A 21222-nucleotide genomic window follows, 5' to 3' on the forward strand; every position below is an offset into this window, starting at 1 on the left:
CCTGTGTCACAATAGTCTCCTGGTCTCTCCTGCTCCATAACAGCTGTGGTCATATATTATATGGATATGGGATATTATGTGTGTGCAGACTGTGTAGTAGAGGCTCAAATATATTAGTCAAATATACCTACTTAGGAGTTAAAATCTAATTAAGAACTATTTGCTAAGCTAAAGGCCCCATGAAGGACAAAGAAAATGATAGAGATAAAAATCTCACGTGAGCTCTGAGAGCCAGACCGAGAGTCCCACCTTATGAATATCACTGCCCCACATCGTAACCATACATTAGAGCTTCAAGGAAGCTTATTTCCACCTACTCCAGTTGTTCCCTGTTGGAGTTCCCCAGACCTCCTTACGGAGGCCTTTCTGCCAACAAACCCAGCACTGATCTGGATTTCATCCCACTGTCATCAGAGCTAAGTGAGTCAACACCAGGCATCTAGTTGTGTACTTTGTGCACTCGCCCTCTCCGTGTTGGCGTGTTCTGGTCTTCCAGACTACCAAAGGGGGGATACAGTTGGGCCTGGCAGGGGGTGGGGGAGGCTGTACCAGGGCCTGGGAGGAGGCTCAGAGAACAACAGCAACCCTCAGTTGTGTTTAACCAGTTCTCTCCCCTGACTCGTCTCAAAGTCTAGAGAAAACGAAAATGAACCGTAGGTGACAGATGAGCGCATTGTATTTGAAGCCGGGACAGATATTGAAGACATGATTAATTTCCACAATACCATGCTCTCCGCGTTCTCTAGAGCCTGCTTCTTTCCCTTTGGAAGCACTTTTTCTTCTACCTGTATACCCCCATGTTCCCTATATGTAGGCCTGTTCCAGGGCTTCATCCTCATCCCTTTTTCCCCACCACTCCCCACACAGACACACTCTATTTTAATGGATCTCAATTGGTTATCATATCCAAGGGAATCTGCCTTCGAAAGTTTTTAAAATATGTTCTCACTATCAGAATTATTTGGGCATCTTGCCATTTCTCTCCTGGACAGTTGTGAGGGCCCCCTGACTTGATTCCTTCCTGGCAATCTGGACACTGACCAATCACTTCTCCAGAGAAATTTTTCCAGCGTGCAAACTTGTTCGGAGCACTGCTCTACCCAGACCATTCCAAAGTCTCTGCAGTAGCCGCAGGACAAAACCTCAAATATTTATCATGGCAAATGCAAGTGCTCATGGTCTGTCCTTTGTCTCTGTCTTCTGCCCTCCAATCCTTAACATGAAATTTTCAGTCCCAGCCATAACAGAAAGACCGTTTTTCCCCTAATATGCCCTACAGTCTTATAACTCTGGGCCCTCGGCTATGTAATTCTTCCTGTCGGCCCTCTGTTGTTTACCAGATGACACTAATTCACTCCTCAGAGGCAACCCGGAGGCCACCTCCTCTGTGAAGGCTTCCATGATTCCTCCAGACCACACATTTGTTCAGTGTGTCTCACAGCAACCAGCCAGTACTCCTATTAGAATACTTGTGTTGCTGTCTCTGCTGATATGCCCGTTCCCTCAGTGGCGTGGAAGCTGCTCAAATAAAAGGTCTTTTTGTTTATTATTTCTGGTAAGTAACACAGAATCTGGAATATTGTGGGCATTATTGCCTAATACATTAGTGAACGAGGCCATGAATGGAGAGGAACTATGCTACAAGTGTAAAACTCTATTAAGCCTGAGCACACAAGAACAGAGACCTAGCATGGACTTCTTTGTTTGCAAATCACATAAATGCAACTTAAATTAGCTTAGGATAAAAGGAGGATTTATTGGAAAGACACTGGAATATCTCAGGTAATTGAAAAAAGAATCGTCAATAGGATAGTGAGAAAGAAGGCCTGGGAAGCAACTCAGCCTGTGAATACCAGAAACGGGTTTGTCTGTCGCATGTGTGTCTGTGTGTCTCTTCTGGCTGACAGCTGCTTGTCGTGACTGTCCACTTTTCTTCCAGGTTGTGGTCCTCATTGTTGGAATCAATGACAATGATTTAAAGAAATATTGACACCTGGGTCTCACCCTAGACCACGTCCATTAGAATTTCTGGGGGTTGATGCCAGGGCATTTTGAACAAGTCTCCCCAGGTGATCCTCCTGAGGGGCCAGGGTGGAGATCTATTGTTGCACACATGGGAAACAAATAGCCATTAGATCCTGGGTTTCAGACCTCGTTCCCACAGCTTCAGGGCAAAACCAAACTGGCAGTCAGGTCCCCTTCAAAACTTTTTTCTAGAGAAAAAAAATCTTTTTGGCTTAGGTTGGATCCAGAGCTTATTACTGGATCCATCCATAATGGTCAAGTGTGTAGGTCACATTAAGTAAGGCAGCTCTGGGCGCTGGGTGGCTCAGTTGGTTGGGTGTCCAGCTCTTGATTTCAGCCCAGGTCATGATCTCTGGGTGGTGGATTGAGCTCCACGCTCTGTGGGGAGTCTGCTTGAGATTCTCTCTCCTTCTCCCTCTGCCCCTCCCTGCTGTGCACATGCTTGCTCTCTCTCTCTGAAATAAAGAAATACAGCTTTTAAATAAATAAATAAGTGAATAAATGGGGCAGCTCATGCTGAGTTGGGGAGTATGTTTGAAGCAGTAATCCTTCCAAGGAATGGGGATGATGTTTGCAGAAGGAGAATGTTAACCTATGAAATAATACCTAATACACTGTAATAAAATCATATTTACAACGAAATTAAAACTCATTAGGCAATAAATGCTTGTTAGATAAATAAACGAATGACAATACAAACTGAGTGATGCGGTTAATCAGTGTGGCGTACCTTAGGATTTTGTTATAAATAATAACCGTGAATGATGTCGGTCATGTCACTGCTACATAATCCTACTTAAGTGTTGTTGTTGTTGTTGTTGTTTTCTCGTTAGTTCTCTATTAGCAATGCTTATCTATAAGCAGTGCCAATGTTACAAAGTTTGGCTTGTTTGTTTGTTTAATATTGGGTCGGTTTAATCCTCTTTGTGCACAGAAACAAACATAGGCCTAGTTTTGCCATATGAGCCAGCGTGTCAGGTTTCAGGCCAAAAGCATAAACAAAGGATAGAGAGTGGGCACAGTGGAAGTGAACTCTGACTCCTGGCATTTGGGCATCTTGGGAGTAGTTGGAAATAAGAAGTCTGGGAAGACATTTTCACTGTATTCAGGCAGTCAGTTGAAGGACAAAGACAAGTTACAGGGAAGGAATTTGCCAGCAGGTAGATCTGTACTTGGGCAGAGAAGGTGTCACATTCCTGGGCCGGTGCTAGAAAAAGCCAGAGGTGTCTAGACACTCCCGTCTGCCCCTAGAAACCTCTCTGGATAGTAGGGAACTGAGAAATGTCTGGAAGAGAAAAAAACAGTGTATTCTAACTAGCCAAACTCTTCATATTTTATTTTACATTTAAAAATATAAATATGAATACTATAGGAGCTGTTAAAAGTGGTTGCCCCTAGAAAGTAGAACTGGTGGGATCATTCATTTTTTTGCTTTGTCACTATATCTTCATTGTTATATAAGAATTGGCATATAGCATCTTTTAAACCAATAAGGATTTAAATGAAAGATTTTTAGAAACATTATAGTGTAACAGGAATGGTGGAATAGAAAGCTTTTGCATATTTTAGACATTAGAGAAATAATTTTTTTTTAAGTATCTGAGGCAGTCATTATCTTGATTAAAGAAAGTACATTGATTCTGTACTAGTGGGAAGAAAAAAAAATATCCTCTGGGAGAGTGATGGGGAAGCAAACTGGCCCTGGATATGATTTTTATTTTTACTTTATTTTTTCATGGAAGGAGAACCCAAGACAATAGAGTATGTGAAGTCAGAGGAGAGGGCGTGAGAGAGAAGTCCAGGAAATCTAGCTTGTACATCTTCGTTTTTCCTAAAGCCGGTGGAGTGGCCCTTGTTACCTTCAGCTCTCTAGCTCTGAAAAATAAAAGCTGTTTGGGTATTTCATGCCTTTTACAGGGAACACGGAATCTCAGTCCCTGGTCCCGAATTCCCTGGGGATACAAACAGAACTTTCTCAGTGAAAGGCTGGCACGTTAGAAATTCATTCCTGCCTCTCTCCCTCTGACTCTGCCCGGGACCTGGGGCATGGCGTAAGATCGGCTGTTATTATTTGTGCTATAGTGCAGGAGATCTACTGTGGGAATTTAAATTCTACTGTGTATTTTTAAACTGATTATAAAAAGGCATTCAGGTACAGCAGGCCTCGTGCTTCTTTTATAAAGGTTTAAGCAAATAAGCAAACAAACGACCAGGCTGTTGTTATTTCATCTGAGTCCCTAAGGCCCAATACTTCCTCTGAATACATACATATGAGCTCCTGGCTTCAGTGGGAGTCATGACTCACAGCTGAGGGCAGAACTCAGCCCTTTGAATTCCTGCAACAGGACTTTCAGAAAGAAAGAACATGAATAAAAGGTGGGGGGGGCGGAGATCTTGAATTTTATTCAAGGCTGAGTTATTGAGGTCTCTAATTCCTCGCATCTACTCCGTCTTCTAACCCGAGAAGGTGCTTCTTGCACACCTCCACTGTGGTGGAACCCTATTGTTGAAATTTCCACAGCTGAAGAAGCAGATGATTTAGCAGACACCTTCCCACAGATATTTTTAAGATATTTGCCTCTTTCTTGATGAGTAAAGTTTTCTTTCCAACTGCTCTCCTTTTTGTCAGCTTGCCAGTTCTACTTCCAGTATTGTTCTGCTTAGGTTGCTGGGAGGCAAATGAGAGGCAAGAGGAATACAGTCCCGGGAGAGGAAGGCGGGGTCAGGGGGCCACGGAAAGCCTGGGGAACCCAGCCCGGGGGAGGAGACAGGCTGAGCAGATCTGTAGGAAAACAGTGGAGTGAGAGATAAAGTAAGAGCATTCAGGACAAGGGATTAGAGAGATAAGGAGTTCCAGGGAGAAACATGAAAACAGAAAAACAAGGAGGGAAGGATACACAGATGACCAAAGGAAATACTAAAAAAGAAAATATCCTCATTTTGTTTTAGAAAAAGGTGTTATAAGGTCTGTCTCCCAACTTTCTCTTGAGCACTTTTTATAGACTTCTTTGGCCATGTCATGAAACATCAACAATAGAGATAGCAGCTTTCTTTGCTTTCTCTAGACTGAAATAGTTTATTGTCCTTGTTTGCTTTTTAATCATATAATGGAGAGGGGTTAAGGAGAAGGAGAAAGGTGTTAAAAATTAATTTTCATTTGCATTAAAGTCCTTTACACCAATTATAACTAAATCTACAGTATTATAATCAGGAAAAAATATTAAAGTTCATGTATTAAGTTTTCAAGATTTGGGTATTCAGATTTAACAAAAACAGGCACTCTTCCACAAAATAATCCCATCAAAATACACCCAACAAATCTTTATTCTTTGTTCTAAGGATTGGAGATATCAAAAAATACAATTTAGTGGGAGGAGAAAGATCAATCAGTGATTGGCAAAATAAGACAAAGTCATATTTGGGGCGCCTGGTGGACTCCGTTGATAGAGCATAAGACTCTTGATCTAGAGGTCATGAGTTAAGCCCCAGGTTCTGTATAGAGCTTACTTTAAAGAGAGAAACAGAGAGAGAGAAACAGAGAGAGAGGGAGAGGGAAAGTTATACTCAAGACCTGTGTGATCATTGCCTGAGGGAGAAGACTGAATGACACTTGGCTTGGGATGGCTTCTTGGAGGACATTATGCTTGAGGTAGACATATGAGAATGATGAGACGTATTGATGTCACAATAAACAAAGTAAAGATAGAGAAATGTAGAGGAATATGAGAAATGATATGCCAGGAAGAAGAAATTGAGTGTGTAAAATATACAAGGATGAAACGGAAGTGGTGGAAGGAGGAAAGGTGAGAGATAAACAGGGCATTTGTACTAAGGAAAGGTGTTTGGACTTTTATCCTAAATGGTCTAAGAACCTATTGAAAATGTGAGCCATCTGGGTTAGCTGAGCAGTGTCACGTCTTAGGAAGTTCACCTGAAGCCCAATGCATTGGCAAGGACTACTAGACCAGGGTCAAGGAGTCCAGTTAGGAGAGATAGTTGGCAATAGTCCAGGAAGCTGGTGTTGTGCCAGGAGAGTGACTGTAGGGCTAGGAAGTCATGAACAGTTTTGAATACGTGTAAGAGTTAAGACAGACAAAACTTGTTGACTGAATGTTAGGGATGAGAAAGAATGGAAAGTCAATGGTGACTTGATTTTATAATGTATATGAGCTTGCGTTAAATATTAAATATTCTGGAAAGATACAATATAATATTTGATACAATTTAATATTTAAATTGTAGATATTACATATTTAATATTTTAATTGTATCTTTAAGACACAATTTAATATTTAAATATTAAATATTCTGGAAAGATACAATATATTGAGGGTTTTATCTCTTGGTGGTGGGTCTGGGAATGGTGTAGGGGCCCAAGTTTTAAGAGCTAGACATCAGGGTAGGTAGAAGTATATTCAGCAAGTTAAAATGGAATTTTTAAAATGAAATGAAAAACAATATGAAACCAGGGGGGAGGAGCAAGTCTTAGATGAAGCTATTTGCCCTGAGGCCAATGAGTCAGAAAGAAGACTGTACTAAGAGAGCCAGGGGATGGGGCTCCAGGAGACAGGAGATATAAGGATTCAGTAGAGAGAGAGAGAAGAGCTCCTAAAGAAGCCTAAACGGTGAACAGCGAATGGAAGAAAAGCCAGGGAAAAGTGCCGTCACAAAAGAGAAGAGGAGAGTTTCCAGAAGGATGAGGTGATGGGACTTCAAGAAAGAGAACACCCGAAAACCACCCAGCCAAGTGGTTGTAGGTTGAGGACAGTGGTGTAGACTATTCCTTCAACAAGCTTCATCTATGAAAGACAGACGTGATGTAGGCAAGGGATTTATCAGCATTGTCATTATTATGACCACCGCTCTGGTGACCCAAGTGACCAGCGTGTTCACATGGAACCAGTAAGTCGAATGGGAGGCAACAGAGATTCAAGTCACTGAGACAGTAATGGATGCAAGAAATTTCCTCAGAATAGAGGAGAAGGCGGTATGTATTCTGCTAATGCCCTGGGCAGTTCTAGGGGGCACAATTCACGTTGTATTCTACTTGAATTCAGCCAACTGGAGCCCAAGTCTAGGAGGCAACATTCACCCAGACTACAACTTTCACGGTACCACCAGAGTTGGGCATGGCCGGCCACCCTGGAAATGCAAAGCGTGCGTGGAGGGATTACCCATTTCACCTTTCCCCTGGTCTGAGTAACAGTTACACTGCGTCTCACCCAGAGACTCTCCGTGGAAACCAGGGGTAACTGCGAGGTACCCACACTCTATTTGCCAACTGCAATCAATGGAGAAGTATAGCTAAGTATTCTGTTTTACCAACCCAGTTGTCTTCTAATACCATCCACCATATGTTTGTGGAGCACTTCTCAGGCCTCCCTCAGTGCGAGTCTAGGCTTTGAGGAATGCAGAAAGTGCTAAATAATCAATAGCCTGAAGCTGATTATGATCTAGGTTTGAAAGACAAAAACCTATCTATTCACTCAAAACTGTCAGGAGACACTGCAAAATACTGTGAAACAAACACTAAAGGTTAAAAGAGTTTCATTTAATTGAGAGAAAAGGAAATTTAAGATCATCTCGTTTAGTGGTTTTCAAACTGTGTTTCCTGGAACCCTGGGGCTTCGTGGCGATGCTTCAGGAGTTCCACAAAGAGTGATGTATTCTCTGACAAACACTGAAGATTTAAATTGTTCCAGGAGGCTCTCAACGGCAATGTTTGTAATAACAACAACCAAAAAAATTAGAAACAACCTAAATGTCTTTCAATAGGGATCTGTCTAAATAAATTATGGTGCCTTCATACAATGGAATACTAAATAGCTATTTTTAAAGGAAAAATAAATCTGTATGTATTGTTACAGAAAGATCTTCAGGGTTTATAATTAAGTTAAAAATGCAAGTTGCAGAAAATTATTTGTGTCAAAAAAGGTACATATATACCCATGCATATATGTATGTTTGTGTGTAGTTTGAATATACATTAAATATTTTTCCTGGAAAGACACACTGTATTGAGAGTTTTATCTCTTGGCAGTGAGGCTGGGAGTGGTATGGGGGGAAATGGAAAATTATTCATCTCGCTCAACCTCCTCATTTTACTGATATAAAATTGAGACTCAAGAATATTGTGACTTACCCTAGGTCATGTAGACAGTATTAGTAAAAAGCCCCAAACCCAAACCCAAATCTTGATCTCTTTGTTTGTTCTTCTTTATACCTCAGGAAAAGATCAGTGCGGGCAGGAATTATTTATAGAGCAGTCAATGTTTCTCGCCTCTGTTTGCTACATTTCCTCCCTTTCTCTACCGTAAGTCATCTCCCCTTCAACTCCTAGCCTACATACAACTAGCTTTTCCCTTTGGCTAAATCGTACACTTTCACTCACCAAGCAATGGTACTCAAAGTACTTTTGTACTGAATAAGATTTTAGTCCTTGAAACACAGACTTTAGACAGATTCTATCTTTACCTCAGTCAGTGGGGCAACCACTGTAGGAGGGTTGGTTCGACTTCATAGCTTCCCTTGAGGACGGTGGCTCCATGCCCACGCAGGACATGCCTCTGGGCAGGACTTTGCTCTGTGCCCCACCAAATGTGGGACTTGTGGCAATCTGCAGGACTCCTCTATACCTCAGTTTCTGTATTTATAACTAGAGCTATGACCTGAGCCTCTCACATGACTCAGGGTTGCTGTGAGAAAAGGATGGCATAATGGACGGAAAGGCTCTGAAGAGCTCTTCTCATTTTCGAGGGAATTAGTACACGTAGGTGGAGTCAGAATCCAAGCTCTGTCCCTAGGTGTGTGACCTTAGGCAAGCTGCAGGCTGTTGTCTCTGCACCTATCCGTATTGTCTGTTAATTGAGAATATAATGCCTAACTCCTGGAGTTATTTTTCAGGAATAAAAGAGTTGACGACTTAAAGTGATTGGCTTGGAGTTTGACACATGAAGCACTCAAATAAGGTTAACTGTTACTGTTTTATTGTTGCATTTTTTGGAAAAGATTTTATTTATTTATTCATGAGAGACACAGAGAGAGAGGCAGAGACACAGACAAAGGGAGAAGCAGGCAGGACTCGATCCCAGGACCCCGGGATCACCCCTGAGCCAAAGGCAGATGCTCAACCGCTGAGCCACCCAGGCGTCCCTGTAGTTTTAAATATAATGTTATTTGTTGTCCGTTCAGGTCTATTGGTCGTAGGTCACTTAAGTACTTTCTCATTTTATCATCATTAATACCATTTCAGATTCTCCTTTGAACATGAAGCAAACCAAGAAATCCATTTTTTAATCAAGAAGTTAAATTATCAAGGCACCTGGGTAGCTTGGTCTGTTAAGTGTCTGACTTTGGCTCAGGTTGTGATCTCAGGGTCCTGGGATAGAGCCCCACATCATCATATTGCTGTAGTCATTGCCTTTGGGTGGGTGGGTGGGGGGGGTCCCAGCTCAGCAGGGAGTCTGCTTGTCTCTCTTCCTCTCTTTCTGCCCCTCCTCCCCACTCCTGCTCTCTCTGTCTCTGTCTCTCTCACAAATAAATAAATTTTTAAAAATCTTATTTTATTTATTTTTTTAAAGATTTTCTTTATTTATTCATGAGAGAGACAGAGAGAGAGAGAGAGAGGCAGAGACACAGGCATAGGGAGAAGCAGGCTCCATGCAGGGAGCCTGATATGGGACTCGATCCTGGGTCTCCAGGATCATACCCTGGGCCAAAGGCAGGCACCAAACCACTGAGCCACCCGGGCTGCCCTAAAAATCTTTTTAAAAACAGAAGTGATCACTTCTGTACTTTTGTTTAAAAATCTTTACTAAACAAATACTGTGTAAAGCTCTGGGCTAAGTTTTAGAGATACAGAGATGAAAATGACACAGTCCCTATACAAAGATGCTTTGATTCCACTGGGCTCTTCTTCATTCTCAAACACAAGTGATAGTCCCTGATCCAAGCAAAACTAATGATGTTCATTGTAGATATCGGACAAAGCATAGACAATGACAATCATTGATTTGTAGACTATAAGGGTGGAGTGAATGATGTAGCTCAGTTGTTCTCAAATTTTTGGTCTCAGGATCCATTTGTGTTCTTAAAGATTATTTAGGATCCTACCAAGCTTTATAAAATATGAGTTATAGTTGGGGACACTGGACAGTCATATGCAAAAGTATGAGACTGTAGCCCTGTCTTATACCATACCAAAATCAACTTAAAATGGATTAGGGGCTAACTTCAAGATCTGAAAAGGTGCTCAATTTCACTAATCATCAGGGAAATGCAAATCAAAACCACAATAAGATAATCACCTCACATCTGTTATAATGGCTGTCAAGAAAAAAAAAAAAACAAAAAATAAGTATTGGTGAGGATGTGGAAAAAGGGGAACCCTTGTGCACTCTTGATGGGAATGCAAATTGGCATGACCACTATGGAAAATAAACGTGGAGGTTCCTCAAAAAATCAAAAATAGAACTACCATATGATCCAGCAATCTTTCATCTGAATATATCCAAAGGAAACAGAGACAGGATATCAAAGAGGTATCTACATCCCTCGGTCATTGCAGCACTATTCCCAATGGCCAGAGTACGGAAACGACCAAAGTGCCCATCAATGAATGAAGGGATAAAGAATATATGATGGAATATTATTCAGCCATGAGAAAGAAGGAAATCTTGCTCTTTGAGACAACATGGATGGAGCTTGGGGGCATTATGCTAAATGAAATAAGCCAGACAGAGAAAGACAAATACTGCATGGAATGATCTAAATAAAAAGTCAGGCTCACAGAAACACAGAATAGAAAAGTGGCTGCCAGGGGCTGGAGAATGGAGGAAAGATGGAGAGCTTGGTAAAAAGGTACAAACTTTCAGTTATAAGATGAATAATGTCAGAAGATCTAATGTATAACCTGGTGGCTGTGGCTATACTTGATAACACTGTATCACATAATTAAAATATGATAAGAAAATAGAATTTAAATGTTCTCACCTTGGGGCGCCTGGGTGGCATCGGCCTTTGGCTCAGGGTGTGATCCCAGGTCTGGAGATGGAGTCCCACGTTGAGCTCCCTGCACGGCACCTGCTTCTCCCTCTGCCTCTGTCTCTGCCTCTCTCTGTGTGTCTCTCATGAATAAATAATAAAATCTTTAAAAATAAATAAATAAATGTTCTCGCAAAAGAAAAAAACACAAAGAAGATTAATATGTGATTAACTAGATGGGAGGAATCCTTTCGTAATGTACATGTCTATCGAATCATTATAATGTACACTTTCAATATCTTGCAGTTTTATCTGCCAATTATACTTCAATCAAACTGAAAAAATACAACTGATAAAATGTGGGACATAGCTGTTGTTAAGTGTATTAGAAATCAAAGCAGAGACTTAAATATATTTATTTATTTATTCCTTAAAATGATAATTAATTAAATATTGTTAATATTAGGGCACCTGGGTGGCTCAGTGGTTGAGCAACTTGCCTTTGACTCAGGTTGTGATCCTGGGGTCCTGGGATCAAGTCCCACATCAGGCTCCCCGCAGGGAGCCTGCTTCTATCTCTGCCTATGAATCTGCCTCTCTCTGTGTGTCTCTCATGAATAAATAAATAAAATGTTAAATAAATGAATGAATAAATAAATATATTGTTAATATTAACATATTATGCAAGATGTTAACTCAATAAGATATTTAAATATTTTATTAAAATGAGAATAAACCAATTACATGGTAAGAGAAATAACATGTTTTTGAAAAATACTTGTATAGTTGTGATAGAGAAGAGATGATAATTTGTTGAGTTTTGATTACCTTGGAGAAAGGGGAAAGTGAACAAATGAGCCATTCCATGGTGGTGAATAAATTCTTATAAGAGTGATCCAAGGATGTCTCTATCCGTGACATGTGATTCAGGCAGAACATATACCCATCCAGACTTCTTTGTGGCTTAGGGTTTGAGGCCATCAATGTTATCCCCATCTCACTGTGCCCTTTTCTCTCTGTCCTTAAGAACTGCCTGTCCAAGGATGTTCCTCAGCAATGAAGGTTGTATGTTGTGCAAGAGAGAGAGAAATACTTGGAAGCTCTGACGTTCGGGTTTTCTAGCCAAAGACGTTGGACAGACATCATTAGGAGTGATAAAGGCAGTTGAGACAGATAGGGCATAGTCTCAGCACCATGCAGGAAGATGAGAGAGAATGAATTTCCCAAATCTCCACGTTCATTAAAAGTGGATCAACAACTAAATCTGAACATTACATTGCCACCTTTGCTTCTTATAAGTTAAGTCTTACTTAGCCCAATACACTGTGAGCTTCCTGAATCTGAACATGCTTCTTACAATTCTGCTCTTTCACTTTTTCTTGATTATAATACTTAGCTCGATGTTGAGCACTTAGCAAATCTAAAATATCCAAAGTTAGAGCCATCGCCTCCTTTCTGAAATCTGTTTTCTCTTCTATTTCCCAATGTCTATGTATAGTATCAGCGTTTTCCCAGCCATCAAGGATAGAAAATGTAGTCATCTCTGATACCCGCCCCCCCCATCTGCTAATTCTGATTTTACAAGAATTCTGAACCCAGTGAGGTAGAAACATGCAATGATTTTGCAGTTCCTCTAGCTGCTGTTTTTCGCCAGTTTTCTATTGAATTTCCCTTCTCTGTCCCTTAAAACATCTTCAGCGGATCCCAGAGCTCTTGGTTATGTCCTGTAGCCGCGATGAAGATTCATTTTCAGTTATTTAATCCAGGTGAAATCAAACCTTTGCTTTTGTTTCCATCTCAGAGTGTGTCACCCTGGCCCACAGATGAAGCTTGCCCCAGATCTGCAGTGCCACCCCCGCGCCAGTGGCACCTCACTGTGGTTGCCCTGTGCGATCTTAGGATTTCGGTGACCCGGAGATTCTTGCAATTCTCCTCTTTTCCCCTTGACCATGTGGCAACATCTGCTGAGGTTATCTTGCTCTTTTTTGGTCATTGTACACTGAGTGTGTAGGGGACAAATATTTATTATTTTATTTATAGCTCTGTGGATCAAAATGAACAACATGTAGACCTGATACAGAGAATATCACAAGATCCTGAACATGGGGCCTAGGCTCACAAGGAAGGAGGAATTTTGGATCGTCTCTTTCAGGGACAGGGTAAATACGGGGTGGAGAAAGCAGGGAGGGGTAGGACAGGACTGAGGGCAGGTGATGATAGGGCGTATTCTCCTTCAGATCTTTGCCACTCCTCCTTGAGACAAACTACACATCCCAGCCCCACTGACCTCAGGCTTGCTCATGTGACTTACTTTGCTCAACCAAATGAGGGCAAAGTGGTATGTGCCACTTCCAAGCAGAAGCTTTAAGGGGTTTTCCCTCCAGCAATGAGATCTGTAGTACCCAAAGGAGAGGGTAGTTTCTTCAACCTGGACCCTGGAGTGAAGAGAGCTCACAGCAGAGCCCCAGTAGACCTGCAGCAAACATGCAAATGAGAGCCAGGAACAGACTTTGTCGTCAGAAGCCACCAACATGTGGAGGCTGTTCATTACCTCAGTGCAAACTGGCCTAGGCTTCCTTGGCTTAAATCGCTGGTTAAATCCTGAAATTGCTTCATGTGCTTTGTGTTTCCTCTCCTCGTTGGCCTTTGCTGCTTCAAAGTCACATAGTTGAAGCTGGCTGGCTTTTGCTTTTAATCCCAACGGTACCATTTTTTAAATCTGTGTTACCTTGGGCACGTTACTTGACCTCTCCACTCATCACTTCTTCCTAAAAATAAAGCAAGTGAAAAAAAACCAACCAAACAAAAAAGCAGATGATACCAGGATATTATTACGAGTTGAGAATTTAATATCTCAACCACTCCCACTATAATCTAAGTACTCAATGATGCTATTTTTTTTTTAAATTTTATTTCTTTATTCACGAGAGACACACAGAGAGAGGCAGAGACTCAGGCAGAGGGAGATGCAGGCTCCCTGTGGGGAGCCCAATGTGGGACTCGATCCCGGGACTCCAGGATCATGCCCTGGGCCAAAGGCAGGTGCTCAACCACTGAGCCATCCAGGTGTCCCATCAATGACACTATTGTATTCAACTTTATTCCTCTCTTGAGAGGATGGTAAGATTAACCATTTAGTTTTTTGTTTTGGTAGTTGTTCTAGGAATTTCCCAGTAATGTGCTAGCTTCTATTCCCTACATCAATGATTTAAGAAATCTGAATACTATCCCTAAGTAGATTCCATTCTGACTAGCAAGAGACTTATTGTTATTTCCTCCTCCACTTCTGAAGTCCCTCTCCTCTTTATTTGTAATTTTATAATATACTATGGGGGTTTTTGTATTCATGCTTCATCCTCATTCCCTTACGCTGTACCCTAAATTCTGAGCAGGAACTATATTTTACTATGTATAGCTGTCCAGAACCTAGGACACTCTCATGTTGAACAGTTAATAGTATCAATAAATATTTACCACATAAATAGATAAAAATGATGGAATTATTTTCAAGTCTATTAGAACACAGGGGTTTTTCTATGAATACCTGCCCCTCTGGGCTATCAGAATAGGCACTTTGGGTCTTAATCCACCAGAGACAGACGTTCTGGGAAGAGGCCTGACCAGTTGCCTTCACACACTATGGCTTGGGCCTGAAGGAGGCACAGAGAGCAAAAGCTCTCACTTAAAATATTTTCTCAGGGTTAGAAAATATCATTTGGAAACTTGAAAGCTGAAGGCCTTGTTTTTTAAAAATAAATAAAAACATTTTGAATTGTACATTGTCTTTGTTTTTAGCAAAACTCAAGTTCCTAGCTGACTTCTGTTTGTTTGTTTTCTCTGGGAACCAAGTAGCTGTACTACACCCAAGTATGTATCATTTCACGACAATGACTCAGAAAGCAGTGCAGATGTCATGGCTTACCTAGTCCCTAAAAAATGCCTACCATGCAGGAAATGAAATAAGGTTCCTGGACTCAGCAGAAATGGGGTGAGGATAAAGAGGCTGCTTTGAATTTGTGGGCTTTCCCGGACTGCTTTGGAAACATCTCATGCAAATCCAAACAGTATCTGGGTCACAGATAGTTTTTGACCAGTAATTTCTGAATATACCTCTGGTCTTCTAGTACATGTGGAGGTCGTGGGCCTATTTGGAAAATAAAACAATATGAGTAATGTAGATAATTTGATACCTTTCCACCAATGAGGATCTTTTTCATAACAGTCTGCTATTCTAGGAACCATTTCCAAGGTTAAAAATTTTAGTATGCTGAACAACAAGTAAGATCCAGCATCTAGTGCTTTTACCAACAACTTAAATAGGCACGACCTGTTGTTTCTGAATATATCTTTTTTGTGTGCTGATGGATATGTATTACTCCAGCTTTTTAACCATGCTAGAAACATGAATCGTATCATTGTATTTGGCAAAACATTTAGTCTGTAACTCTTATTACCTTAGAAGCCTGTCAGATGCTATTTAGAAACTTTCTTTTTCGTCTTGGTTATAATAAACCAAAAGTACCTAGAATTCTATGGGACATAGACTGTCAGGAAATGTTGAGTGCACCATTTTGGAGGGGAAGCAGAGACTTTTACAAGAAGACTTCAATATGCAAATAGGAAAAGATTTAAGAATACACAAATGAAAAAGATTTAAGAATGAGGAAGGGTTGAAGAAGAATGGAGAAATGAAGATGCAAAGCAAATTATTTCATACTCACTTTGACATCCTGGCTTTGTATACTATTCTGAAAATGGGGTTGTTAAATTTCTGCCATGACAGAGAACTTTTTTGGGGGAAATCCCAAAGATGACCACAGCCTAAAAATGCACAGCTTAGAGGGGAGTTTCCAATGGACTTGGCCTTCGGCCAAGCCCCAGGTCATTCTTTCAAAGTACCCCCCACAGTAAAACTAAATGCTTGCCCTTGTCTAGCGGCAGCATTTATCCATAGAAAATAGGAGTTAGCACTAAGAATCCTCAGGCAAGGAGAAACGAACTGTGAAGTGAGCTTGAATCACATTCAAGGACCTCAACTAACATACTGTTGGAGATTAGCAGCCCTGACTGGATTGGAGTCTCGCTGGGTTTTGACTCCTGTGAAAACCAGCACCAACGAATGACAACTAGATTGTTTGCTTGCCATACAATGCAGTTTTGTCTCTTCTCCTAATTTGTGGGGAAGGCAAAGAACCATCTGTAGGCATCTTTTATGTAAGTGATAGACATAAAGAAAGTAAAAAAAAGAAAAGATAAGCTTTCAGACTGTACATCACTGCATTTTGACATTGAGTGCTTAACTGACATTTCACTTCCTACCGTCCAAATAGAGTGTAAAAGTGTTTTCTCCACTAACAGCAAAGGGAAAACAGAGCAAGAATGTGGTTTGGAGTCTGATGGACTTGACCGGAAGCCTTGCACCTGACCTGGGACGTTATCTTTGAACCCTTCTGAGTCTCTGTGTCCTCATCATCAAAGTAAAAATGGATCTTAATACTTGTTTCTTTCAGTTATTGTGAGGTAACAGAATGATCTGGATAGAGAACCAGATTCGACTTCTTAAAAACATGGAATCTGATGTTTTCTTTCTGGTATTTCCAGTGCTGGCCAACAGTACACATTTAATAAGTATTTGCTGAATGAATGAATAAATGACATATTGGAGCATTAGCAAGTACAGACCTGGCTCAATGAATTAAGTACTTGATAAATGTTACTTTCCTCTGGGTAAAGTAGCAGTGGGATTACCTGCAAAGTTTAGCATTAACAACTCCCTTCTCTCCACACCACAGCTTGAAGTTTGGCCTCGATGAGAGAGAATAAAGCAGAACACATTGCCTAATGTAGGAATTACCATTTGTCTCCTTGGAGGGGACATGACAAATTATTTTGCATGGGTGAAATATTTTTCTTTGCCGAGTTCTGTAGTTTAGCCATGGAGATAACAATTGCATTCTTTTGGTAATTATTTATTCCTTTACACAAATGCCTAATCTTTTGGAGAATTTGTTCAAGAGAAGCATACCTAAAAACATTCTTCTGAATTGGACTGTTAATTTGTCTTCTTTTTCAACGTGAAAAGTCTGAGCAGATTGTTAAATATGAGTCACTGACTTGTCATCCAATAATCTAGCAACTTATAAATTATGCAATTTAAAGAAATGTTTAGGGATCCCTGGGTGGCGCAGCGGTTTGGCGCCTGCCTTTGGCCCAGGGCGCGATCCTGGAGACCCGGGATCGAATCCCACATCGGGCTCCCGGTGCGTGGAGCCTGCTTCTCCCTCTGCCTGTGTCTCTGCCTCTCTCTCTCTCTCTGTGACTATCATAAATAAATAAAGATTAAAAAAAAATGTTTAAAGAAATGTTTAGATGATCATTTCTATACATATGGTTACTGTATTAATTATATTATAGGCAACAGGTTTAATTTTTTGTTGTTGAATTATAGAGGATATTATTATTATAACTTAAGCCATGTCTTTTTTTTTTTTGGCCAACAGAAACACTGACTTAAAGATAATATTTCTGACCTGCATCAGAGTTACTTTAAAGATCTGTTTATAAGTTAATATAAGGCTATAAGGAGAACATTTGTTGTGATGAGCACCGGCACGTGTGGTGTTGTACAGAAGGTTGAATCACTAAATTCCATACCTGAAACTAATATGGCGCTGAATGTTAAATAACTGGAATTTAAAGTAAGACTTTGTGAAAGAAAATTAAATTAAATGATTAATTAATTAAATCGTAGCTTCTAAGGTAAAAGAAAAAAGATTAAGAGGATGAAATGTATCATATAAATGACATAAGGAAAAATAAATGAACGAGTTGGATTCTATTTAAACAGGGGTTTCTCTTCAAATAATCAACATAAGAAGCTTCATTTTCCCGAAGTTACTCTTTCATCCTTGAGAACATACCTTGTGTTAACAAACTCAGCGCCTGCTTTTTAGCAAGGCGAGACATCACTGGAGTAATCATAAATCTTCATACACGATAGAAATTTTGAGTTAATTGGCATTACAAATTCTTGGTGTGATAACTCAGGATTGGCATTGATTAGTATGACTTTTTCAAGACAGACAGGAAAAGACTATAAGAATGAATTGTATATCCAAGATATATACTCTTGCACTCTGACTACAAAATTCAAATGTTACTGATTCACAGAAAGTTCTGAAGTGAAGCTAAAGGAGGGGTGGAGGTAGATACATTGGGGAAGCAAAGGCAACATGTAAGACTACTAAACCTTAACATTAGGAGGAAAACACAGATTAGTTTGTGGGGGAGGGCGGAAAGGAACTAATAGAATCTTCCAAATCATGAGTACTTTGGGCTAGCTTTCATTATAAATTGTAAAATCCGGAGCAGATTGTCAATTCGTTTTCTTCAAGGTACAGGAGCTTTATGGCTTCTAAATGCGGAATCTGGGAAAATGAACCCGAAGTGGGCACATATTCTGATCCCGTGAATGGGAGTTTGGTGGCTTCATCCGGGCTTAGAGGTTATATACTCTGTTTTAAACTGAAATCTGTGAAATGTTCCCTACAGCGCTACAGCATTGAAGCGTTCTATAGATGTCATTGGTGTCCCACTTTCACATCCTCACCTTCGGAGCACGGCAAATAAAAAAAAATATGTTGTCATGGATAACAGCAGATAAAATCAAAAAAATAGCATTGATGAAGTTTGAACTTTAAGCCGCTATAGATACTGAGTGAAAACTCTCAATCCGTGTAACAGCCTTGTTCTAAGTGGCTAACAAGCAACTCAATGGGCCAAGGTCCAGATCCTCCAAAGATCTGGAATTGCTTCCACTACGCTATGCCTTGAATTTGGAGAAAGTAGGATCTTCCTCTGTATATGTATATGCACATAAATATTGAACTGTTGCCTTCTCCCATTGATGATTGCATCAATGAGATTTCCTATTTTTTAGGAAGAGGCTTTATCTCAGTTCCTGAGACAGTCTCCAGTTTCCTGTTGGGAATGGAAGCCCATCCAAAGCCAGCCTGTTCCCCCAGGGCAATGGTAACTTGGTCAGTCCCTGCCAACCACTTATTTGTCAGGGGCCAAGACATGTCTTTGTTTGTCATTTCCCACAAAACCCCTGCTCAGTGGTTTCTATCCCAAGCTGTACCTCAAATTATACTATTGTAGTGGATACTTTCCTGCTCTGTCTGGATTCCCTCCTTTGGGTTGATATTCCTGCTATGGTCTAAATTGAGTCCCTCTAAAATTCGTATGTTGAAGCTCCACCCCTTGATAGAGTATTTGGAAGTTGGGCCTTTGGGAGGTAATTAGGTTTAGATGAAGTCATGAGGGTGGGAACCCCGTGAAGAGATTAGCATTCTCATAAGAAGAGAAAGACCGACCAGAGAGCATTCTCAATCTCTCTCTCTCTCTCTCTCTCTCTCTCTCCACCATGTAAGGACACAGTGAGACACACTCGCAGCCTTGTGCAAGTCAGGAAGAGGGTCCTCACCCACAAACCAAATCGGCCAGCACCTTGATCTTGGACTTTCCAGCCTCCAGAACTGTGAGAAATAAATTACTAATTTTAAGCCACCCAGTCTATGGTATTTTGTTATGGCCACCCAAGGTGACTAATACACGAAATCAGCTGCTGAGACACAGCTGTGTACCTCACTAAACCCTGCCTTACCCAAGGTTGTAACCATTTTCAAGGGAGAGGCCAATGCCAGATGGCTGATGAGGAAGCACCAAGTTTGAAATCTGCTGCCTCATTTTGGGACAACTCTAAACGGCCATCTCAGTTCTCCCTATACTGTCAGCCAAAGACTCAATTGCAACCAGAGTGCAGGCCAACGCCTCCTATGTCTCATCTTGCCTTCCTTACTTCCATGCAGGCCCGTCCCTTGGTATCAATGCCCAGTGAAGCTTTGGCCTGCCTCTCCCTGACTCAGAGTCTATTTACAGGGACTCTTATTTAAGCTAGCTATGATGGCTTAATTGTAATGATGCTCATTTTGTGGAGACTTTTAATGTTTTGCCCCACCCACGAGAATCTTAAGCATCAGAATTATTCTGGATTGTGAGGGAATCTGTGGCGTCAGCCCTTCATTCTGGAAACCTAGTCCCAGAGGCTCCGGCTCTGTCCATTCTATGCTGTTTCTCCTTTCCCCGAGCCCACTTTTCAGCTTTTGATTCCTAAACTGTGTCCATATAGGTTGTATGCAATACTCTAGTGAGATGTGATTGTTCCTTAATGCCGGATCCCACCACAGTGTGTGTGGGGTCGGATCTCAGAGTTTTGGTATTCCTAGACGCATTGGATTCTAGAATATTAGATAGTTCACTCAGAAAGATTCCTTTGCATTTATAAAACTAAGACAATCAGTAGCCCATCTGTCATGTCTCTAACTGTGTAGAACTGTCACTTGCCCTTTCAGGACTCCTAGACATTTCCAAGGCAAGGTTTTGGCATGTTCCAGTAAACATGCAACTTGCAGAGAGTTCAAGTTGTTCTCACGTTGTACTTTTTGACTCTACCTATTTCTTTACCTAGAACACTGCCTGGCGATGTATAACCTACTCAGCTCAATATCGTTTCTGAAAAATGTGATAAAATCACCAACATTATCTGCTGTAGCAAAAATAAGAATTATCTGCTGATCTAAATTTGGTAGCACACTATCAAAGGATGCTATAATGTACTCGTTGAGAACTACTTCTAAAACTGGGTTTTATTTGTAACTGCAGTGTGTGGATGCAGTGCCCTGGGCACAGCTGTTTAGTAACTCCTCAGTCCCTTTCCATAGCAAGCTGCCGGAACCTGAACCTGAGCCAGCGTTTTAAGGCAGGGTCGTGTTGTCCAAAGAATGTAGACCAAAATGGGTAGACCTTTACAGAGTGGTACCTGACTGTGACTTATTTATGCTTGGTCCTATCAGGCCTAACAGGGCCAACACCACTTGCTATTGGACATTTATGTTGTCAAGACTCATGAATCAGCTGCCCCCAGGCCATGCCCTCCACTGTTTTCCAACGTGTACTGAGAACCGATCATGTCAGAATCACTTGGAATTAAATAATTAAAAAAAAAAAAAAAAGAATCACTTGGAATCCACATATATCAGACCTGCCGTATCAGAATTTTGGGATGTCTTGCTCAGGAGGATTTTATATTTTTATTTTATATTTTTAAAATATTTTTTATTTATTTGTTTGAGAGAGAGAGGGAGAACATGGCGG

At 40.9% G+C, this 21222-nt stretch overlaps 1 long non-coding RNA gene across 1 annotated transcript; it reads right to left on the reverse strand.

Annotated features, from left to right (window-relative positions):
• Positions 1-1733: 1733 nt before the first annotated feature.
• LOC140598983 (uncharacterized) lies at positions 1734-11171 on the reverse strand. The gene is made up of 2 exons (XR_012001515.1): positions 11017-11171; positions 1734-2480 (listed from the first exon to the last, which is right to left on the reverse strand). It is a non-coding gene; the product is annotated as an uncharacterized lncRNA (long non-coding RNA).
• Positions 11172-21222: the final 10051 nt, after the last annotated feature.

Source organism: Vulpes vulpes, chromosome 5, assembly GCF_048418805.1.
Source record: "Vulpes vulpes isolate BD-2025 chromosome 5, VulVul3, whole genome shotgun sequence".
NCBI classification, from domain to species: domain Eukaryota; kingdom Metazoa; phylum Chordata; class Mammalia; order Carnivora; family Canidae; genus Vulpes; species Vulpes vulpes.